Source organism: Pleurodeles waltl, chromosome 1_1 (genome assembly GCF_031143425.1).
Source record: "Pleurodeles waltl isolate 20211129_DDA chromosome 1_1, aPleWal1.hap1.20221129, whole genome shotgun sequence".
Taxonomy (NCBI): Eukaryota; Metazoa; Chordata; class Amphibia; order Caudata; family Salamandridae; genus Pleurodeles; species Pleurodeles waltl.
Window position 1 is genome coordinate 641,598,333 of NC_090436.1, and position 22,636 is coordinate 641,620,968.

The 22,636-nt window shown below is 41.2% G+C and overlaps 1 long non-coding RNA gene across 1 annotated transcript; it reads left to right on the plus strand.

The window, feature by feature from the left end:
• Positions 1-8: 8 nt before the first annotated feature.
• LOC138286435 (uncharacterized) lies at positions 9-22,356 on the plus strand. Its single transcript, XR_011201992.1, has 3 exons — positions 9-129; positions 6,016-6,239; positions 17,761-22,356. It is a non-coding gene; the product is annotated as an uncharacterized lncRNA (long non-coding RNA).
• The last annotated feature ends 280 nt before the right edge of the window (positions 22,357-22,636 follow it).

Here is a 22,636-nt window from a genome sequence, read left to right on the forward strand (position 1 = left end):
AACTGCATTTGTGATTATAACAGTTTATTTCTCCTTTTTGTTCTAGTTCAAAGCTTTTGCTTCCTTTGCAGTGGCTCATTGAGGTTTTGGCAGGAGTTGACCTGCGGTTTTGATAGTTGCATGTTTTAGGTAAGTAAATACATTTACTCCAAAGGAGTATTGTTGCCATGCATGGATGACATGTTTGTAGGTGGTGTACTAAATGCAGGATTGTGTGTGAGATATTTGTGCAGAATGACATTTGTGTTGCCTGATTTCTAATATGCTTTTTTAAATTTTTAGTGGGATATCATTGGTAATTGCTGTGTCTGTGCAGAGTAGTTGCTGGTGAGTCTAGACTTTTCAGGCAAGTGAGTGGTATAGTTTTCGAGTACATAACTCTTTTGATAAAGCCACACTCTGTTTATTACTTATTTTAGACAGTGCTGGTTGTGTTGGCGCATTTGTCAAGTTACACTTCTTAGAAAGGATCATCGCTAGCTGCAGAGTGACTGCTCAGCAGGTTGTTGGCATGCTTTTTGAGTCGTCTTCTGACCATGATTATAAGACTGACTCTGCATCTGAGGCAGAGGAGGAAGAGACAGATTCTGGCAGTGAGTTTTCTGTCTGAGAGGAATCTTCTGATGAGGAAGCCACTCTGAGTGCAGATGAAGGGCCTGTTTTAGAGGAGGACACTGATGTGCCAGTAGTGCAGCAGCCTGGGGCTGAAAGGTTTCCCATTGGAAGACCTCACACCTGGGTTGCCCCAAACATGGAGCAGCCACAGTTGCCTACCTTTACGGGTTTCCCAGGGTGCGGAGTAAATATGGAAAACTTTTTGCCTGTCAATTTCTTTGAGTTGTTTATGTGCGATGTATTTTTTTAAGAGATTGTTGTGCAGACTAATTTGTATGCGGAGCAGTATTTGAGGGAATATGCTGCCAGACTTATGCCTCAGTCTAGAGCTACCCAGTATATTCCCACAAATCTGGAAGAGATGAAAAAGTTCTTGGGTTTGACTTTTTTCATAGGGTTGATAAGAAAGCCGTCACGGACTTCTCATTTGTCTACCATCCCTTGATGGCAACAGCTATATTTCCTGCAACCATGACTTGTAATCAGTATTCGTTTTTTCTTCAGATGCTGCATTTTGTTGATAATGCTTTAGCCTTGCCACAAGATCACCCTGATTGTGACCGTCTATTTAAGATTAGGCCTGTCCTTGATCATTTTGTATATCAGTTTTCAGAGGTGTATGTTCCAGGCAAAGCAATAAGGCCCATATTTATAATTTTTTAGCACCGCATTTGCGCCGCTTTTTGACACAAAAGCAGCGGAAACTTACAAAATACATTTGTATTTGTAAGATTGCGTCGTTTTTCCATAAAAAAATGGCGCAAATGCGGCACTAAAATAGTATAAATATGGGCCTAAGTGTGGCCGAGTTGTTGGTCCTGTTCGAGGTGTGTTTGTTTTTTAAGCAGTAGATTCCTAGCAAGAGGGCACGGTATGGAATTAAATTGTATATGCTGTCTGAAAGTGGTACAGGATATGTGTATAATTTCAGGGTCTACACTGGTAGGGATTCCAGAATTGACGCCCCGGTTGTCTGCCGACTTTTGGGGTTAGTGAGAAAATTGTGTGGGAACTTGGAAGACGACTGTTTAACAAAGGTCACCATTTGTATGTAGATAACTTCTACACTGGAGTTCAGTTGTTCAAGGAATTGTTCACAGTGGACACTGTTGCTTGTGGCACAATCCACTCTAACCGGAAAGGCTATCCAAGGGAGCTTGTCTGTAAAAAACCTGAGAGGGGACAGTGCAGTACCTTGCGGAATGATGAGCTGCTAGTTCTGAAATTTGTAGACAGGAGTAAATGCTACTACCATCCATGATGAGAGTATTTCACCTGTGGCTGTTTGGGGTCAAGTTGCTGAAGTGTGCAAAACTGTGTGCATTTTAGACTACAGTAAGCACATGGGTGATGTTGATAGAGTAGATCAGATGTTGGAACCCTACACTGCTGTTTGTATGTCTTACGTGTGGTATAAAAAGTTGGTGACTCATTTGTTTAATCTAGCAACTTTTAATGCTTTTATTGTGTTTAAGGATTGTTCCCCAGAGCCAAGGATGAAATTTGTTGAATTTCAGGAGTCAGTGATAGAGAGCCTTGTAGTGGTGGATTATGCAAGAGTTCCTAGAGCAGCAGTGGTGGAGGATGTGGCTAGATTGAAAGATCACCTCTTTCCTGATCAGATTCCTCCCACTCCCAAAAAAGACTTTCCTGTCAAGAAATATAGAGTCTGTGCCTAAAGAGGTATCCAGAGGGAGAGCTGAATGTACTGCCCAGACTGACCTTCAAAGCCTGGTCTGTGTGTGGCTGGTTGTTTCAGGAGTTACCACACAGAAGAATTACTGGGAACTACAGTGAGACTAAAATACTGTTTTATATTTTCATATGCTCAGTTTCACTGTTGGCATTACTGTCTTGTATTCAGTTAGAGCTTTTGTGTTTGTAGTTTTGTACTTATTTATAATTAGATAGTGATTTCTTTGTTTAAAAACAAAAAAAAGGGGATGGCGTGTGCATGGAGTGGCGCTTGGCTGGTGGTGTGTGTGGAGTGGCGCTAGGCTGGCTGTGTGCTTGTGGTGGTGCTTGGCTGACGGTGTGTGTGGAGTGGTGCTGGGCTGGCAGTGTGCATGGAGTGGCGCTTGACAAGGGGTGTGCGTGGGGTGGCGCTAGGCTAGTGGTGTGCGTGGAGTGGCACTTGGCTGGCAGTGTGCGTGGAGTGGCACTTGGCTGGCAGTGTGCGTGGAGTGGCACTTTGCTGGCAGTGTACGTGGAGTGGCGCTGGCTGGTGGTGACAGCCAAACGCCAGTCCACGCACTGCCATCAGCTGGTGTGATTGGTGTATAAGGCAAGTGGGAGTATGAAAAGCGATGGGCCCTTGAATGGTGCTGTCTTTTGATGCAAGTGTTGTAATGTGCTGGGCCCACGGCTGGCGGCATGAATGGCTGTATGCATGTCATATATGAAAAGTGTGTGAACGGACTGTAAAGTGGTTGGTGCTTTGATGCGGCTTTACAGCTCACGAGCTGTGAGTCATTTGTTCATTTTTTTGGCCTTTCAGTTATTAACAGTGCATTTCATTTTTGTGAAATCTCTTGTTAATAAAATTTGATCTACTGAACCATCACTCACCCTTGTGCCAAATCCAACCAGTATGTTTGGTAAAAATGGAAAAACCTGCTCCGCTGTAATCAGGCATCGCAGCACACCCATGACATGCAGTGTGTCTCGGGTGGGACCCCGATGATGAAGCATGCCACCAACTTGGTTGGTGGGTAAGTGGTCTTTTTAACATAACCTAAGTGCATTTCTTTTCACAATTTTAGTGTTTGGAACATCCAATTTTAGTGTTTGGAACAACGTGGACACATCAAAATGATGTATTACAAAATGACCTGTGTTTTGGGGGGGAGGCACTTACGTTTTTTGTCCCGGGTGTGGCCTTCATCTAGAGAAACCTACCAAACCCAGACATGTTTTAAAACTAGACACCCGGAGGTGTCCAGGGAGGTGTGGATCCCCCAACATTTTGTTACACAGACTCCCCTGCAAACCTCTAAATTTGCATAAAAAGAATATTTTCCTCACTTTTCTTTGTAGGATCACAGCTCCAGCACAAATTTTCAGCCACCCAGCATTCCCCTCAGTTTCCCAAGTAAAATGATACCTCACTTGTGTGTGTCCCCAAAGCAGAGTCAGCCTAAAGATGTATAAAAGAAAAATATGTGCTTATCAACTTGCTCTGCTATCCCCTCAATCTCTACAGTTTTTTGGCTTTTTTCTGTTGCAGGCACGTGGGCCACCCACACAAGTGAGGTATAATTTTTATTGGTGGACCAAGGGGAACATTGGGCGGTAGTAAATTTGTACAGGCACAGAGATCCTATGAAGAAAAGTGTAGAAAATGTGATTTATTTTAGCTAAATTTGAGGTTGCAGAGGACTGTGGGTAAAAAAAAATTTGGGGGGTCCATGTAAGTCACACCTCCCTGGGCTCCTTTGGGTGTCTAGTTTAAAAAAATATCTGGGTTTGGTAGGTTTCTCTAGATGACCGCTGCACCTGGGACTAAAAACGCATGTGCCCCCCCTGCAAAAACAGGTAGTTTTGTAATAGATCATTTTGATATTTCCACATTGTGTTTTGGGGCATTTCCTGTCACGGGCACTAGGCCTACCCACACAAATAAGGTACCATTTTTATTGGGAGACTTGGGGGAACGCTGAGTTGAAGGAAATTTGTGGCTCCTCTTAGATTCCAGAACTTTCCATCACCGAAATATGAAGAAAATGTTTTTTTTTGGGCACATTTTGAGGTTTGCAAAGGATTCCGGGTAACAGAACCCGGTGAGAGCCCCACAAGTCACCCTATTCTGAATCTCCCTAGGTGTCTAGTTTTTAGAAATGTCCAGGTTTGGTAGGTTTTCCTAGGTGCCGGCTGAGCTAGTGGCCAAAATCCACAGCTAGGCACTTTGCAAAAAACAGATCAGTTTTCTCTGGGAAAATGTGATGTGTCCATGTTGCCTTTCCTGTCGCGGGCATTAGGCCTACCCACAAAATGTGAGGTACCATTTTTATCGGGGGACATGAGGAACACAGAATAGGAGGACAAGTGTTATTTCCCTTTGCCTTTTTCGACATGTAAGACAGTATGTAAAAAAGACATCTGTTTGAGAAATGCCCTGTAATTCACATGCTAGTATGGGGACCCTGGAATTCACAGATGTGCAAATAACAACTGCTTCTTAACACCTTATCTAGTGCCCATTGTGGAAATTCAAAGGTTTCCTTGATACCTATTTTTGACTCTTTATAATTTACCAATTAATTTACTGTATACCCAGTACACATTGAAAAACCATTGCAAGGTGCACCTCACTTATTGGCTCTGGGTGTCTAGGGTTCTTGATGAACCTACAATCCCAATATATACCCGCAACCAGAAGAGTCCAGCGAACATAACAGTATATTACTTTTGAAAATCTGACATGGCAGGAAAAAGTTACAGTGTAAAACGTGGAGAGAATTGACAGTTTTTCTTCACTTCAATTTCAATATTTTTATTTTAGCTGTTATTTTCTGTAGAAAACTCTTGTAGGATCTACACAAATGACCCCTTGCTGAATTCAGAATGTTATCTACTTTCATAAATGTTTTGCTTTTTGGGATCCAGCATTGACTTCACACCCATTTCTGTCACTAACTGGAAGGAGGCTAAAAGCACACAAAAAAATGTAAAAATGTGGTATGTCCCAGTAAAATGCCAAAATTGTGTTGACAAATGTAGTTTTCTGATTCAAGTCTGTCTGTTCCTGAAAGCTGGGAAGATGTTGATTTTAGCACCGCAAACCATTTGTTGATGCCATTTTTCATGGAAGGAACCACAAGCCTTCTTCTGCAGACCTTTTTTCCCATTTTGTTTTTTTTTAAAACATAATTTTTGCTGTATTTTGGCTAATTTCTTGGTCTCCTCCAGGGGAACCTACAAACTCTGGGTACCACTAGAATCCGTAGGATGTTGGTAAAAAGGACGCAAATTTGGCCTGGGTAGCTTGTGTGGACAAAAGGTTATGAGGGACTAAGCGCGAACTGCCCTGAAGAGCCAAAAAAAGGCCTGGCACCTGAGGGGGAAAAGGCCTGGCAGCAAAGGGGTTACAAATATACTTGGTGTTGATATACAGCGAAACTGAGAAAAACAACTGAAATCTACATAACACGGAGAACAGCACACTGACATCATGTTTCAGTATGACCGTGGGCAACCTATATTCCAACTGCTCCCCTTTTGTTTGAGGGTGAATTTAAAATTTATAAATTAATTGTGCTAATTAAAATGAATGGGTTACAAATAATGTAATGTAAGTGTATTTGACAAATCTTCTTTAAGTTGACATGACTACGCCTTGAATTTATTTTCAGTTGTTGTACATTGCACATATTATGGCTTTTCCTTCCTCTGTCTATGCAGCTCGACTTAAAAATATGTCCTACAGAATTCTGTACAATAGTCATCATTCAAGTGCAGCGGCTGCTCTTCCATTAGGACGGATGAGCGTTGCCCCCACCCTGCCAGCAGTAGAAGCTGCAAACTTGGCTCCCAGTCTGCCAGGATTGGCCTCAGGGCAGGCTGGGAGCCTGTGCCTGGCTGCAGCCTGAGGAGACGGAGGAGAGGTGCGGCGCGGCAAGGAGCTGGTAAGTTTAAAAAAAAAAATTATTTTCCTTTAATTAATTTTGTGACCCGCTCCCGCTCTCTGCCCCCCGGCTCGCACAGCCCCCCCCCCCCCCCTTCGAGCTGCAACCGTTCAAGTGGTTTTATTATTCTGTTCCTCTATATATTTAAATGCATTCTTCTTCCTGTATGTTATGATGCATATGTTCAAAGTTGATGCTGCTTGCTGTTTAAACCATGCTCCATTCATTAGTTTAGTAGTTTGTTGTTCAGTAGTGCAATGTCATCTTTCTTATATGTAGGTTAAAGGATCTAATGTATTATTTATTTCTGAAGGGTTTCTAGTGTATCCTGTTTCACATAATATAACTTATACAATGTTCATTGACTTCTGTCAGTGTATCTTTATTAGTACAGCCAATGATGCCACTTCACAACATGCAAAGGTCATGAGTCTTTACTCCTGTAAACATATCTAACTTGCTGTTTTTGGAATGTTTCCCTGAAGCTCTCCCTTTTAATTAGAGAATAGATGCCACATTCGTCTGTTTATTGATTCAATACTTAAGAGATTTTTCAGGGTTATCCTTACTTTTAAAACAGAACAGTCCCTATAGTAATTTGCTCTTTCACTCATTATTTGCCTTGTGCTAGACTATATTTGGTTTTGGTGACTGACTAGAAAATGGTTTAATCTCTGTAACCATCTGCTAGTTGCCATTTATTTGCACTATGAAAATTATTTGCATTTTGATTTCAACTGACTAATTTTGCCCTCTGTTATGATTCTACATTTTAAATATACCTTCCTGGTTTTGACCTTAAACCTTGTCTGGCGTAATTAATTTGACTTTGTTTATTGTTATCTCTATTTCAGCGTCAGTGTCCTTTGGGACCTACACAAGGCCCTGGATCCTCAAAATGAGCGCTCAGAAAAAAGATGTAGGAGCATATTTACAAAAACGTGGTGCATCAGCTATGATGCACCACTTTTCTTGATTCCCCTGCGTCCCCCTAATGTCACAATAACAATAATAATTTACAATATGGTGTACTTTGGCCCACGTTAGCACAATAGCTTAAAAAATGTTTATGCCATTGTGGCACATTGGTCGAATAGCACCCAAAATGATGGCATTAATCCAGCAATGCATGGGGAGACCCACTGGAAACAATGGGAACGTCACTTTAATGCCTACCTCGGGCAGGCGTTAAAAATGATGGGACAAATGGTGCAGTGAAATCTCGTACATTTTGCTGCGTCATTTTTTTGGGCCTCCTAAGAGGGGAATTCCCCACTTTCATACATTATGCCTGGTGCAGGCATAATGTGGCACAAGGGGTTACAAAGTGGCACAATGCTTGCATTGCGCCACTTTGTAAATCTAGGGTGGGGAAAAGGATGTCTTTATGCCGACTTAGGGCGGCGCAAGGAGGTGCTAGGGGCTTGTAAATATGCCCCTTAGTATCAATAGAATTTGAGAAAACAGAAATAGCGCCCATATTTTTCACCACAATATAAAGACAAAATGTGCTTGTAAGCTCTACTCGATAACGCACAGATAGTTAATCATCTCAAAATTCTAGTGAAAAAGGAAAATTTTTAAATATGAGAATAGGCCTGGCACACAGAAGAAATTATAAAGGCTTATAGTTCCATCCTTTATCCATGTTCGTTCCCAACAACCCTCACACATTCTTAACATCAAGAAATAACTAAAAGTTATTATCTGTATCATTTCAAAACGAGTTAAAGGGTGGAAAAGCCTGATTTGGGTTTGAAATGATTTAGAGAGCAAAACCAAGACTGTCGACCTTCCACTCATGAAGATATCCAACACAATGCTTCCATGCCATACGTCATAACTGGAAGTGTGGAAGTGGTATAGTGTCTGAACATTGAAATGCAGTAAGTGTTCTTGGCTTTTGTTGGATATGGCCCTTTCTACAAGGTCATCCCCAAACTTTCTGCTCTTTTGCTGCATACATTTTTATTGGCCTTAGGACACTGTGCACTTTACTGTTGTTAACCAGTGCTAAAGTGCTTGTGCTCTCACCTTAAAACATGGTAGAATTGTTTATACAAAACTGTCATATATAATTTACTTATAATTCCCTTGTTAAGTCATACTACATGTGCTGAGGGCCTGTAAATGTAATGCTACTAGTGGGCCTGCAGCACTGATTGTGCTACTTACTTAAATAGCACTTACACATATCTCCAGCCTGCCATTACACAGCCTGTATGTTCTATTTTAAAAGTGCCATGTCGACCTGGCAAAATAAACCCTTTGCAAGGCCCAAACCTTTAAATATATAGAAATCACCCTTAGGATAGGCCCTGGACAGCCCAGAGGGCAGGATGCAATGTATTTAAAAAGTTAGACATGTACTTTTAAATTTTATATGTCCTGGGAGTGGAAAACTCTGAAATGTGTTTTTCATTACTGCAAGACCTATCTCTCGCATATGATAACCCTGGTGTTGAATTGTTAAATTGTATAAGTGTAATTTCCAAATAGTAAGAGATAACCAGTTCATGTTTGGTGTCTCTGGAATCACAATTTAAAATCCTAACTTATGGTGAAGTCAGATTTTAAATTGCAATTCTGAAAAAGGGGTCACATCCCTAACCCTGATTGGCTATTTTCCTGCCATTCAAGATGGAGTAAAATGAAATGGAGCGGTTACTTTACCTGCCACACCTGAGAGATGCTGTAGGCTGGGGATGGTCACTCCTCCTATTCTTGCTAGTTTTCCTGCCTAAAGTGGGGCAAAGCCATTGGGCATCCATCTGCTTCTAGCAGCAGAGCCGGGGGTCAGATGTCAAAGGCATCAGGTTGACTTACTGTGTCTGATTCTCTGCATCAGACATTTTTCTAACTAACGTTGGTACCTTTTTCACTTTTGGAAAAACTTTGGCAAACTTTTAAAAACTTCTGAAAACTTTTGAAAACGTTTTCCAAGGCCTAACTACAGTAAAGACTTTTTTAATTTCTAATCGCTATTTTAGGGACCTACCCAGGGCCCTAGCAATTAATTTTAAGAATTAAAAAATAGTCCAATTATGCTAAAGACAACTTTAAGATTTATCTCTGTGATCACTTAGTGACAAAATGGTATCAGCAAATGAAAAAATCTTGTATCACACTGCTGATCCACCAAATGTAGAAGGCTGTTTCGCTAAATAGTGTATGAAAATGACGTGCCCTATGCAGAGAGTCCAAGCAATCCTATTTTGAAATCCAGAGGCAAAAAGCAGACCACCTAATGTATTTGTGGTAGTGTGGGCAAGCAGTTAGGCTTATCTTGGAGATGTGCTAAGCATTTATTGTACTCACAGTATCAATAAAAGTGGACACACACTCAGAAGAATAACTCAAGATCAATTTACAAAAATACTTCATATTTTTATAAAAAGTCAAATTTTAAGACCAAGATCATCAATATACGGTAAGTACTTTTTTAGTTATGATTTTTCAAAGTTTACAGAATGTTCTCTTTTTGTGCGTAATTATGCACCATAGGAATGAGTGGAAAATCTTTAAAAATGCATATAAAATCAGGCAATGCTTTCACCAGTGTCACCTCCTATTTTTAGGTTGAGGTCGTGGAGATGTCCTGTGGGATAGCCCGAGAAGTTTGGGTGGTTCCCGGTTCAAGCAGGAGCTGCAACTGAAAGTCTTGGAGAAGGTGCACAACAGAGAGGGGGACCACTTAGAAACACACTGCACAGGTGGACTTAAAGGTAAGCCTGGTGGGTCCCCATGGAGGGCGAAAGGGACCACTAGTGTACAGCTGGTTTGAAGGGGCCAGGAACTCTTAATGACCAGTGTCCAGGACATGCATTTGCTATGGCTTCACTTACACTTACTATGTCTGAGAATTTAGCAAAGACACAGTAGGGGCATATTTGCTCATGTACACATATGCCCTCTCATAATTATAGTGCACACTGCCTTAGGGCTGTAAGGCCTGCCAGAAGGGTGCCTTAGCTATATTGTTTGCAGTGTTAGTGGGTATGGCACTCTTGGTGATTGCCATGGAGTGTGCAACCATGGAGACACCTTGTCATGCACTTGCAATGGCAGTCTGCATGAGGCTGGTGTGTGGCCTCTCAGAGTTACACAATTGGTGCTGCAGCTCAGGAGGGCCTTCTTCAGTACCCATTCCCAAGGTACCAGGGGTGCCATTTACTACGGACTTACAAAGGTGGCTAAAGTGCCAAACATAGTCAGCTTTGGGGAAAGAGTTCTGGCCCTGGGAACCTGTTTAGCAGGAGCCCAGGGTGCTTACAGTTTGAAACCACACCATTTACCAGGCTATACATGGAGGGTTACCATGCCAAAAGAGGCCCTGTCTCACACACCTGAATGGGTTGTGTCCTGTCTTCACCCAAATGGCTGCATACCCCCTTTAGCTGACCTGGAGCCAGGGAAGGCACGGTATCTGTGCATTTCAAAGGCATTCCTCTAGAAGCTTCTCTCCACTTCAAAGGCACATTTGTGTATAAAAGAAGGTCTCAGGGGCATAAAAGTCTCCCCAACAGCTCCTGGATCTAGCTGCAGTGAGTTCCTGACCCTCAAGTGGTGCCTTTCAGATCCTGGATCCTTAGTATGGCTCACAGGCTCTTGAAATCAAGCTTATAGGCTCTTAGCATCCGCGAACGGGCCTATGCGAACCTGAACCATGCTGCTTGCACCGAAATTCAGTGCAAGCCACCCCCACCTTCCTCTTTGTACAGCAAGCATTGATCACCCATGGAGGACTGCCACCACCAATCCCCAGCTCGCCCATCTTTGATGCCAGGCCTGCTCTTCGGACCACTCTGACCACCATTGGCAAGGCTTACCATGCTCCTGGCAACCATTGCCATTGCGAACTGAACTTTTGACATAAAACTCGAGAATGTATAACTTCAGCAGGACTAATTTGGGACTGAATCCAACTGTGCTCCATTCCTTGAGTCTGAACTTTTGACATTAACCAAGTCCAGTGCGACCAGCTAGCCCTGGCTGGAAATGTATGCTTTTAGTCACTATGTTGCAATTTATTCTTTAAAAATTCATAACTCCTGTTCTACTGATTGGATTTTTGTTGTTTTGGTCTTAGGGCCACATGTACAAAGATCCAATTTTGTGACTTGCAAACTGCGAGTCTTGAGGTAGGTCGAATTTTGCAACCCCATTGGGGATGGCTGCCCTCACAGGGATGGATGTCTGTGACTGCTTTTAAATAAAGCAGTTTTGTTTTTTTAAATGCAGCCCGTTTTCCTTATAGGAAAACGAGATTCATTTCAAAATCAAAAATGAAAAGTTTTCTTTTCATTTCTTCAGAGCAAGCAGTGGTCCCTGGGACCACTGCCTGCTCTGAAAAAATATTTTCGCTGCCATTCACAAAGGGGAAGGGGTCCCCTGGGGACCCCTTCTGGTTTGCGAATGGGTTAGCACCAGTTTGAAACTGGTGCTAACTGTGATTGTTTTCTGACCGCATTTGTGGTCACAAAACAATCATATATACCATTTGGATTCAGTATTAGGAAGGGATGCCCTTGACACGCCCCTTCCTAATACTGAATCGCAAAACCCAAACTGCAATTCGGTAACAAGTTACCGAACTGCAGTTTGGCCATTGTACATCCCAAAAAGCATTTTTCAAGTTGCAAACTTGAAAAATGCGACTTGAAAAAAGTTGCGACTTGAAAAAGGCTTTGTACATCTGGCCCTTATTTATTACATTTTGCTCTATTTTTCTAGCCTGGTGTGGGATCTTTTTGTGTGGTGTTCTCACTGTGTTATTGTTTGACGTTTTGCACAAATACTTTACACATTGTCTCTAAGTTAAGCCTGACTGCTCAGTGTCAAGATATTAGGAGTTGAGCACAGGTTGATTTGGGGTTGGTTTGGGCCTTATCCTGACTAGGATTGTGATTGCTGCTTGACCAGGGCTCACACCCCAGTCAACCTGTAATCTAATTTCTAACAGTGTTATTGTTCTCTCATCTAAATAGGCACAGGAGATTCGGAATTAAATATGTACGTCTTCCATTAGCTTGTCACTGACAAAAAAAGTAAATTCCATTTGTTCAGATTTGGAGCAAATGTACAATCTCATAATATGGTAGATCTGAAGGATGCTTCTTGTGAGATTATAATTATCTCTAACTATTTGAACCCAACAAGGATCTCTTTAACACAGAGACATTTGAGATTTTTTCTGATTTGCTTTACCTTCCAAAACTGTTTAAAATTCCTTGATGCTATCTAGGATTTCTGGAAACAATATTCTCAGATTAACTGTGTTGTTTCCTTACTTGTGAGCTGTGATCTCAATGTCAAGGTTTGAACAACAAGGAGAATGATCAATACCAACATTGAATAACCTCACTGACAATGTACAGTTCTGTAGGGCAAAGTGTGGATCTGCTTCTCCACTGGTACCTAGACCCAGATAATTTCTGAAGACAATCCATGTGATAATTACACCTGTGTTTGAAGATATCAATAATACCTGCCTCTAATCAGAGCATGTACCGTAAGCCTTCAAGACAGCCTAAAAACTTCCCTATATAAGAAGCAAGCTCTGAATCCTATGCATCTTTTTAACTTCTGCCCCTTCTCCAGTTTGCCATAACTGACTAAACTACTGGAGTCTGCTTTTGCTCCACACTTTTGATGTTTGAGTCAAAGGAAAAAATGTTCTTGCCCATTCAGGGCAGGTTTTCATTGGGAAGAGAACTGAAACAACCCTTTTACCCTTAACCAATGAGCTTATAATGGTGGCAAAGGCAGGGGACACATCAGCACTCATGCTGTTGAATGTCTCTGTGGCATTCATCACCAGGAACCGTCCCATTCTGATATGTTGTATTCTGATATGCTGTTTGAGGGAGCAAGGTTGCACAGGAGCTATCCTATAATGAATTGCCTCCTCATTGCACAACCATTCCCAGCAGATGAGTTGTGGCCAATTTACGTCTTAGTTAACATGAGAGAAGTGCCAGTAGAGATCTTATTCAGGACCTCTCCACTTCAAAATCTTCAGTAACCCATTGGCTAAAGTTACTGGTGAGCATTTGTTTTTGTTTTTTTTGTTTATGGGGATGATACACAGACCTCCCTCCATACCAACTCTACCAATCCCAATCGTATTGTATTTGGGTCTTCAAGCCATCACTAACTACATGGATAAATGTGAATCATCTAACGTTATATGATGAGAAAACAAAGGTCTTGATATGTGGTGATCACTCTGAATGTCTGTTACTTACCAAATATGGTAGGAGCTACAAACAATCTTGGAGTGATGTTCCATAAAGACCTTACTTTGGCTGTTCAAGTCACAGGGTTATGCAAAGTCGGTCCTGGAGAGCCGGGTCCATGCCAGATTTTTAGCATATCCACATTTAGAAAAAAGATGTTTCAAAAATCTACATTTTTCTAAATGTGGATATGTTAAAAATCTGGCATGGACCCAGCTCTCCGGGACCGACTTTGAATAACACTGAAGTAGGAGGATTGTTGAGATTTCGCCTTATCAAACTAACAGATCTTCAGTGAATCCCACATTGTACTTAAGTCTCATCACAGGCTGTGAGATTACTGAATCTCATCAGACTATGCTATTGTGCTAGACAATATCTCATGCTCCAAAAAGCTAAACCGGGCCAGTAAACTCATTTTTATAACACTGCAGCATGTTTAATCACCAAAACCTAGTGGTGTGAACATATGTTCCCTATTCGGACCCACCACTGTTGGTTACCCATTGAACTATAGTTACGATTTAAGTCACTCTGTATTGGTCACAAGACCTTTAAGTGCCTTTGTCCTGGGTTTCCGCTGTACATATTCTAGCACTATATTCCAACCTGCGAGCTTTGTTCTTTCACTCAGGTACTCAGTTTAAGATGTGGCTGTCTGTGGAATAAGACAAATGCCACAAAGTGGGATTCACAATCATTGATTTTATGTTACTTAGCACTGTTGGAAATGGCCCTTTTTGCAGGGTTATCCCCAAACGTTTTGCCTTCTTCCTCCTATTTTTTCTGATCTGTTTTTGCTGGTTTTAGGACTCTGGGCACTTTACCACTGCTGACCAGTGCTATAGTGCAAGTGCTGTCTGTCTAAATTGGATTGGTGATTTGTGGATCCATGATTGGCATTTTTGACTTACTGGTAAGTCCCTAGTGAAATGCACTATGTGCGCCCATGGTCTGTAAATCAAATGCTACTAGTGAGTCTGCAGCACTAATAGTGCCACCCACATGAGTAGCCCTGTAAACCTGTCTCAGACCTGCCACTGCAGTGTCTGTGTGTGCAATTTTGTTCTGCCAGTTCAACCGGGCAAGTGTACCCACTTGCAAGGCCCAACCCTTTCCTTTTACTACATGTAAATCACCTCTAAGGTAGGTCATATAGGCAGCCTCATGGGCAGGGTGCTGTGTATTCAAAAGGTCGGACTTGTACAGATGTGTTTTGCATGTCCCAATAGTGAAATAATGCTAAATTTTGTTTTACTGTTTTAAGGCCTATCTCTCCCATAGGGTAACATGGGGATTGTGTTGAAATATCTTTAAATTGCAGTTTCCAATTGGGCGCAGATAGAAATATGCAGTTTGGGGTTTCTGAACTAACAATTTAAAAATGCATCTTTTGGTAAAGTTGTTTTTTATATTGTAAGTTTGAAAATGCCACTTTTAGAAAGTGGGCTTTTTCTTGCTTAGCCATTTTGTGCCTCTGCCTGGCTGCTGAATACACATCTGGGGCAGATGCAGAGTTGGGCTGTTTGTGAATTCACTATAGACAGTCACATAAAGGGAGCGACGGTGTGTCCTGCATATCCTGATTGGTCTTCCTTGGCTGGAGAGGACCAGAAAAGGGCTGTGCTTGTTCTTACACAAAGCAGTCTCCAACCCCCTAAAGTGTGTCTGGGGTCAGCCAGAGAAAGCCAGGGTCTTGTGCACTACAAAGACTTTCATCTGAAGTTTGCCTATTTCAAAGGCAGAAATGAGTATAAGTATTGGACTGCTGAACCCACAACATCCTAACACTTCTGGACTGGACTGAGGACATTCTGCCAGGAATAAGAGTGGGATGCTGCAGGAGGAATTGCCACTCTGCCTGTTGCTGTGCTGGCCTGCTGCTTGCTGCTTGCTGCTTCTGTCCTGGGAGTGAAACGACTGGATTTAGCATTCTAAATCCTGCTTTCCAAGGTTTTCCAAGGGGTTGAACTAAGCTTGCCTCCTGTTGTAAAGCCTCACGGACATCAAAGACTTCATCTTCCAGTGCCTGGGCTCCTCTGCTGAGAGCCTTGACTTGTCAAGTGGTGCCAAATCCAGTGCATAGGGCCTTGGAAGTGGAAGCTGGTAATCTTAGTGAAAATCCACGTATCGAGGGCATTGCGGCATAAAAATTGATGCAGTGTCTGCCTCGCGGCTGAGAAATGGACACTTTGCCTGCTTCAGCACGGATCCATTGTTGCCGTGCGTCTGCATTTTCCACACATCATCCCTGGGCATCATTTCTTTTCATTGACTCTGGTCCGCAACCAGGAATCAATGCATTGCTAGTCCAGCAGGAAAAGAATCCATGTATCACCATCCGGGTAGGAAAAAAAAACAACACATCTACCGCCGGCGGGAAAAGAATCCAAGCATCGCCTGTTCAGCGTGAAAATAATCAACGCATTGCTTGCTTTTCTGACGCATCACATCCTTTGAGGCCCACATCATCTTTGTTTTTGACGCACTCAATGTACTGTGTGTTATAAGGATACAACCACTGATTTTTCAGGGTTAAAACTCTCTTAAACCTTTAAAACGTGATATCTCCACTTGTGTTTGGTGGATTTTTGTCGTTTTGGTCTTGTTTTACTCTGATAAATATTGGTTATTTTCCTAAACTGGTTGTGAAGTACTTTTGTGGTATTTTCACTGTATTACTGTGTGTGTACAAATACTTTATAGATTGAGTCTGAGATAAGCCTGACTGCTTGTCCCAAACTACCAAGGGGGTGAGCAGGGGTTATCTTAGGTGTTTGACTCCCTTTACCTGACTAGAATGAGGGCCTCTATTTAGACAGGGTGTAAACTGACTGCCAACTACAGACTCTATTCCTAACAAGCACCAAGAAACTTTTTGATACTGTCCTGTTTTTTTCATGTCCTTGTCGTAGACCAGTTGTTCTGTGAGTTCCAAACATCCCTTCTCAATGAACTGCATATTTCAATCACTCCAAACGTTCATCAGGGCTAGAAAGAATGGCTTATGGCAAGCTGGTGTTCTGAGTGCCACGTAGTTGCTAATGTCCTCATTTGGACAACAGCAATGCCTTAACCCTAATTTTTGACCCTTTTACTTTCAATTCTTCATGAGTCCCTGAGATGCTGACCATTGATCAAAAGATATGCTCACGTACAATTGTGTTATTAAATGGCATGCAGCTAAACATTTGTTCCACCTATAACTATACTAGGGGGATGAAGCAGGTGGGACCTTGTCTAAATTGCAGTGCCTGTGGGAGAAGAAGCAACCCATCATGCTTTCTTTGTAACAGTCTCAGCACAGGTTTTAATGTTTCTTTCTAGAACCTGCTCAGTCATTCATGCCTGAACACCTGTGCCTTGTACTGAAAAGCAATGGCTGGAAAACACCACATCACATTGTGGTGATGGCTGTAGCGTCTGGGAGCAGTATGGAACTTCATGACATCGTGGGCTATGATGTCAGGGAGTTCCATGTTCTTCATTGGCAGTTATTCACTCTGTGCCCCCTTTCTAAATGGATGCTGTTGCTCTTTAATAAATATATAAAAGAATATTTGAAGAGTTCATCTTTTCAATGTGACGACGAGGATGAAGGGAGTGTACAAGGACATTGTGGAAGGACTTGGCTGTTACGTTCGTTAATCTACACTCAGCACCGTCTTCTGTACATTTACTATTGGTGGTGAGTGCTTGCCAGGCGTCTTGCAGCGCTGCTAGTTTCATATTCAAAGGCGTTTTTTTTTGTTGTTCTAGTTGTCGGGGGCACAGAGTTTTCGATTTCTGACGTGCGACTTCCGCGCATCCCACTTGCGTTGCAGGCAGTTTTGCTTTGCCTGTTCTTTTTCCCGCCCTGTCCTTGCGCATATGTTCCTTCTCCTTTTGTTTAAAGCGTGCTGCCCTCCATGCGCGTAAGGAATTAAGTCGGCCTACCTCGGTGAAGGTTTGCATGTTTCTGCCTTCTTCATTGTTTTCCAGCAGTATAATCAGCAACATAGAAAGCGGACTGCTTCCTGAAAACAGATCGTCAGCAACATAGAAAACGGACTGCTTCCTGACAACAGATCGGCCATGTTAGATTGGGACTTGTATTATTTACAAGATGTTTTTATACATGGGTTTTTCAGCATTCTAACTAAATGTTGTTGTTCGGATATTTTTTTTTTTTCTTTTCTCTTCTTTTCCAGCAAGGTAGTAAGTGCACTAAGTATAATATATATAGAAAAAAAAGAAGAGACATAATAATTTTTTTTAAATCATTTTTTTCCCCTCTTTTTTAGGCTGTGAGTACTTTTCAGAATGCAGAACGTTTCACCTCCAGCACCTTTTTTTGCAAAATCTTGGGTAGGCCATTTTGGAATGGAAACCATGACTACGCTCGTTTAAAGCTTATCTAGGAGCTATTGATGGTCATAAGTTCAGACCTGCAAGAAAAAAAAGTTTAATGTACTACTATTCGGGAGTTGAAAGGCAAAACATTTTTGATCACTTACCAGCTTATGAATTAGGCGAAGAAGAAGAACTGGATGAATTTGAAATGGCAATTGCTCAGTTGGACAAGTATTTTACGAAAACAAAGAACATTGTGGTCCACAGATATAAATTCTTCACAAGGTCACAAAATCCTAATGAGAATATTGACATTTTTATCACAGCACTGAAAGTTTTAGCAGCCAAGTGTGAGTTTGAGAATTTCACATCTCAACTTATTAGAGACCAACTGGTTGCTAGATGTCATTCTAAAAGGATTCAAGAGAAATTGTTAACATGTAAAGATCCTTCATTAGACAAAGCTATTGACATAGCAAAATGTATTGAGTGTTCTTTAGAAGATGCTAAACAATTAGAGGTATCTTTTTCTAATAGTACAATTTCAGGAGCAGTGACCAGTGTTCAGGGTAGTGATAACAGGAAACAATTGCGCTCTGAAAAGATACAAGATTCATCTTCTGGTACGAGGAACACCAATCAGTTCAAGTACAATCAAAGGATTATTTGCTACCGATGCGGTGCGTCTGCTCATGTTTAATCTTTTAAGAACTGTCCAGCGGCAAGTCAATTGCGTAGAAACTGTGGTAAAATGGGACATTTCTCTAGGGTCTGCAGGAGCGCTAAGAAGAAGAATGTTCGTTGTGTGCTCAGCGAAAATGTGGACAATGGTTGTGCAGATCGTGACAACAATGAATATGTGTTAATAGTCAAAGAAGCGACAACACCGACAAACAAAGTAGTGGTGGATCCTGACATTGATGTGGCAATAGAAGGAGTAGTGGTTAAGCGTTTGGTGGATACTGGAGCTCGTAACACTATTGTGTCACAATAGAAGTTTAATGAATTCTGGGCTTCCAAAACTCTTCTTCCTCCTGATGTCTCTACTGTTGCCTTTGAAGGAAGCAAAATTGATTTGATTGGTTATTTCTGGGCGTCATTGGGTATTCTAGGTGAATTTATTCAGGGAAAAGTTTATGTAGCAAAAAGAGGTATCAATGATTTGGGTTTGATTCAACAAGCTGAATTCAATTTGATCATCAAACCTGAAGGGATAAACCTGTTGCCATTGAGAAAAGTAGTGCGAATTCTGTTCAGACTGTACTCACAACATGTAATTGGTCACAGAAATGTAAAAAGTTATTTCAAGAACAATTAGGAAAAATAACCAATTTTACACACACTATAAAGCTAAAACATAATGCGGTTCCTGTGAAACACAAATTAAGAAATGTACCTTTGAGTATAAGAACAGACTTATCCAAACTATTGAAAAATATGTGTGAGCAAGGTGTAATCGAGGAAGTGGAAGCAACTTTGTGGTTGTCTCCCATTGTTCTAGCTAAGAAAAGAACAGGAGATCTTAGGATATGTGTGGATTTAAGAAGTCTAAATGAGGCAATTTGGGTGGATAGTTTCCCCTTACCAAGGATTGATGACTTGATTACGAAAGTAGGGTCCTCTAGTTCGTTCACAAAGCTTGACTTTTAAGTCTGCTTATCATCAAGTAGAATTAGATTTTGATTCCAGACATTTAACGGCTTTTATCACTTCTGATGGAACTTTTCAGTTTTGCAGGCTACCTTTCGGCCTAGCCTCAGCGGCTGCAGTTTTTCAGAGACTCATGTCAGACATGTTTATAGACAATCCTAATGTGGTAGTTTTTCAGGATGACATTTTGGTTTTTACTGATAGTGAAACGGCACATGATCAAATTCTGGAGGATGTACTTAGCACGCAAGAAAATAGAAGGGTGACTTTGAGTGAAGGTAAATGTACTTTCAAAACTAGGGAAATCGAGTATATAGGTCATGTTTTATCAGAACAAGGTATAAAACCGAGACCAGGTTTGATAAAAAGTATTTTTGCGGCTCCTGCTCCAAGAATGAAAGAACGTTTATTGTCCTTTCTTGGTTTATGTGAGTTTTATGCCAAATGTTTTAGAAACTTTGCAAAGAATACTGAATGTTTTAGATCTGTGTTAAATGTTTGGTCAGATGAATGTAACAAGATGTTTGAGCTGATCAAACAAGAAATTGTCAAAGCTCCAGCTTTACAACACTTTTCAGAGGAGAAGAGCACTATTGTGACAGTAGATGCATGTGAGGATGGTTTGGGTGCTGTGTTATCCCAACTGTCGGTTGAAGGAAGTGAGAGTACAATAGGGTTTGCTTCAAGAACCTCGCGTCAGGTTGAGCGTAACTACTCAGTAATTGAAAAATAACTTTTGGCTTGTGTGTGGAGCATTGAGAAGTTTAAACAGTATCTATGGGGTAGACATTTTGTTTTGAAAACGGATCATCGCCCTCTGGTAGAAATCTTATCAGGTAAGAAAATGAAACGGTCCACTGCTCGCATTGCAAGATTGTCAGCTAAGTTATTAAAATTTAATTTTATATAGAGTACATTCCTAGAGGAAACAATTGTAGAGCGGATTGTTTGTCTAGATTGCCCATTGTAGATGAGGAAGAACAAGATTGGGAAACGGAGATTGAGAAATGTTTTGTTGCATGTGTCACTGAAAGTGAGGTGTTCATGAGTGAAGCGAGATGGATCAATTTAGTAACAGAAGATAAGTTGTTATGTGAAGTGTTGTGTTTGGTTAAGTCTAGTTGGCCGAAAGAGAAGAATTTGTCTTCAGAATTACAACCGTTTTGGAAGGTGTCTGAAGAGTTGTCCATTGAATGAGATAAATTAGATAGAGGCAACAAGCCTGTTCCTCCAGAGTGCTTCAGGAAGGATTTGATTGTTAAAGCTCATTCTGGCCATATGGGTGCTACTATTACTAAAAGAAAGTTAAGATCCAATTTTTGATGGCCTAGAATGGAAAAAAGAAATTGATGAATATGTTAGAAATTGCACAAGATGCAGTAGTAGTGATAAGGTTTTGTTCACTGAGGGTGTCACGGACTCATTTGTCCCCACACCAGGTAGAGCTTGGCCAAAAATTGGTATAGATTTCATTGGTCCTTATCAAATATTACCACCTAACTTGAGATATTTTGTTGTGATGATTGACCATTTATCGAGATGGGTTGAAGTAGAACCTGTGAGGTATCCCACCACTCAAAGTGTCATTCAATGTCTTAAGAAAGTTTTTATCCGTGAAGGGTTTCCGGAACAGATACTAATGGACAATGGAGTTCAATTTGCCTCAGCAGAAATGCTTCAGTTTTTAGTCAAATGTGGCATTAAAAATATAAGGACTCCTCTTTCTTATCCACAAAGTAATGGAATGGTGGAACGTTTTAATCGTGTGCTAGTAGATTGTATTCAGGCCACGTACAGGAATAATATGTCTGTGGAACAAGCCATCAATGAACTTATTTGGTGTCATCATACCACACCACATGTTGCTACTGGCAAAAGCCCTTTCGAACTTATGAGCTGGAGGATAGCATCCACTGAGTTATGTCCTTTTTGGGTAGTTAAATCATTTCATGAGGGGAGTAATTTGAAAGAAATCTTGCAAGAGGCAAAAAACAATTCCAATAATGTGAACAGAGGGAAGTTAAGTGGGGTTCACAGACATGGTGAAAGGTTAAAGGTGGTGATTGGGTAAGGGTGAAGAACCCTGTCTTGGTAAGGAAAGGTTTGTCCAAGTTCAAGGATTCACAACAAATCAGTGACATACGTAACAACGCTGTGAAATTGTCTGATGGGAGTTGGTGGAGCACTTTCCGCATTGGATTGGATCCAAGTGTACATGCACAGTTTGGTAATACTAGACCTGTCGAGAAAACTGTGAGAGAGCTAGATGAAAATGAAAGATACAAATATAGGAGAAGCGCAAGAGTATATTTTAAAGCAAAAAGGTTTCAAGATTTTGTTATGTCTTAAGTGTGTTGGTATTATTGTTTTCATTTGTTTGTGTTTTCATTAGGGTGTTTCTTGCAACGAGTTGTAATTGCATTTGTATGAATATTTTATTAGTTTGATGACTGGAGATTTTGTTCATTTCATAATTTTATGCATATTATAATGTTATTTTGTGTAATTTGGTTTCTTGTTTAAAGAGGGGAGAATTGTGGTGATGGCTGTAGCGTCTGGGAACAGTATGGAACTTCATGACATTGTGTGTTATGATGTCAGGGAGTTCCATGTTCCTTCGTTGACAGTTATTCACTCTGTGCCCCCTTTCTACATAGACGCTGTTGCTATTGCTCTTTAATAAATATAAAAAAGAATATTTGAAGAGTTCATCCTTTCACATATTCAGTGATGCAGGTTTTTCCATCAGAGCATTAATGCTAGTGTAAGCTCCCTTTGGGTCTCGCTTAAATGTCCGTCTTAGCCTCAAGCTGCAGAGTGGGTCCAGTGCTTTGGACAAGGAGGATGCACACATCTGAGATACTTGCTTTGCAGGGGGCTTTGATAATCCACAGCCAAAGTGACACTAGCTCATAGTGCCCATTATTGGTCTATGCATGTGTGCAGATTGTGAGGTACCTGTCAAGCAGCGTATCGTTGGAGTGAATCAATTACTTATAACAAACATATACGTTTCATATTCTTAAATGGGGAAAAGCTGACATTGAGGAGTAGAGGATGTATCTAATCTAAATCCAGATCATGACGAAGGAGTATTCTTCAGCTTGGAGGAGCACCAGTAGCTCTTCCTTTGGGATCGTGCTGTGGAAGTTGGTTGCTTGTGATGGACTAGGGAAT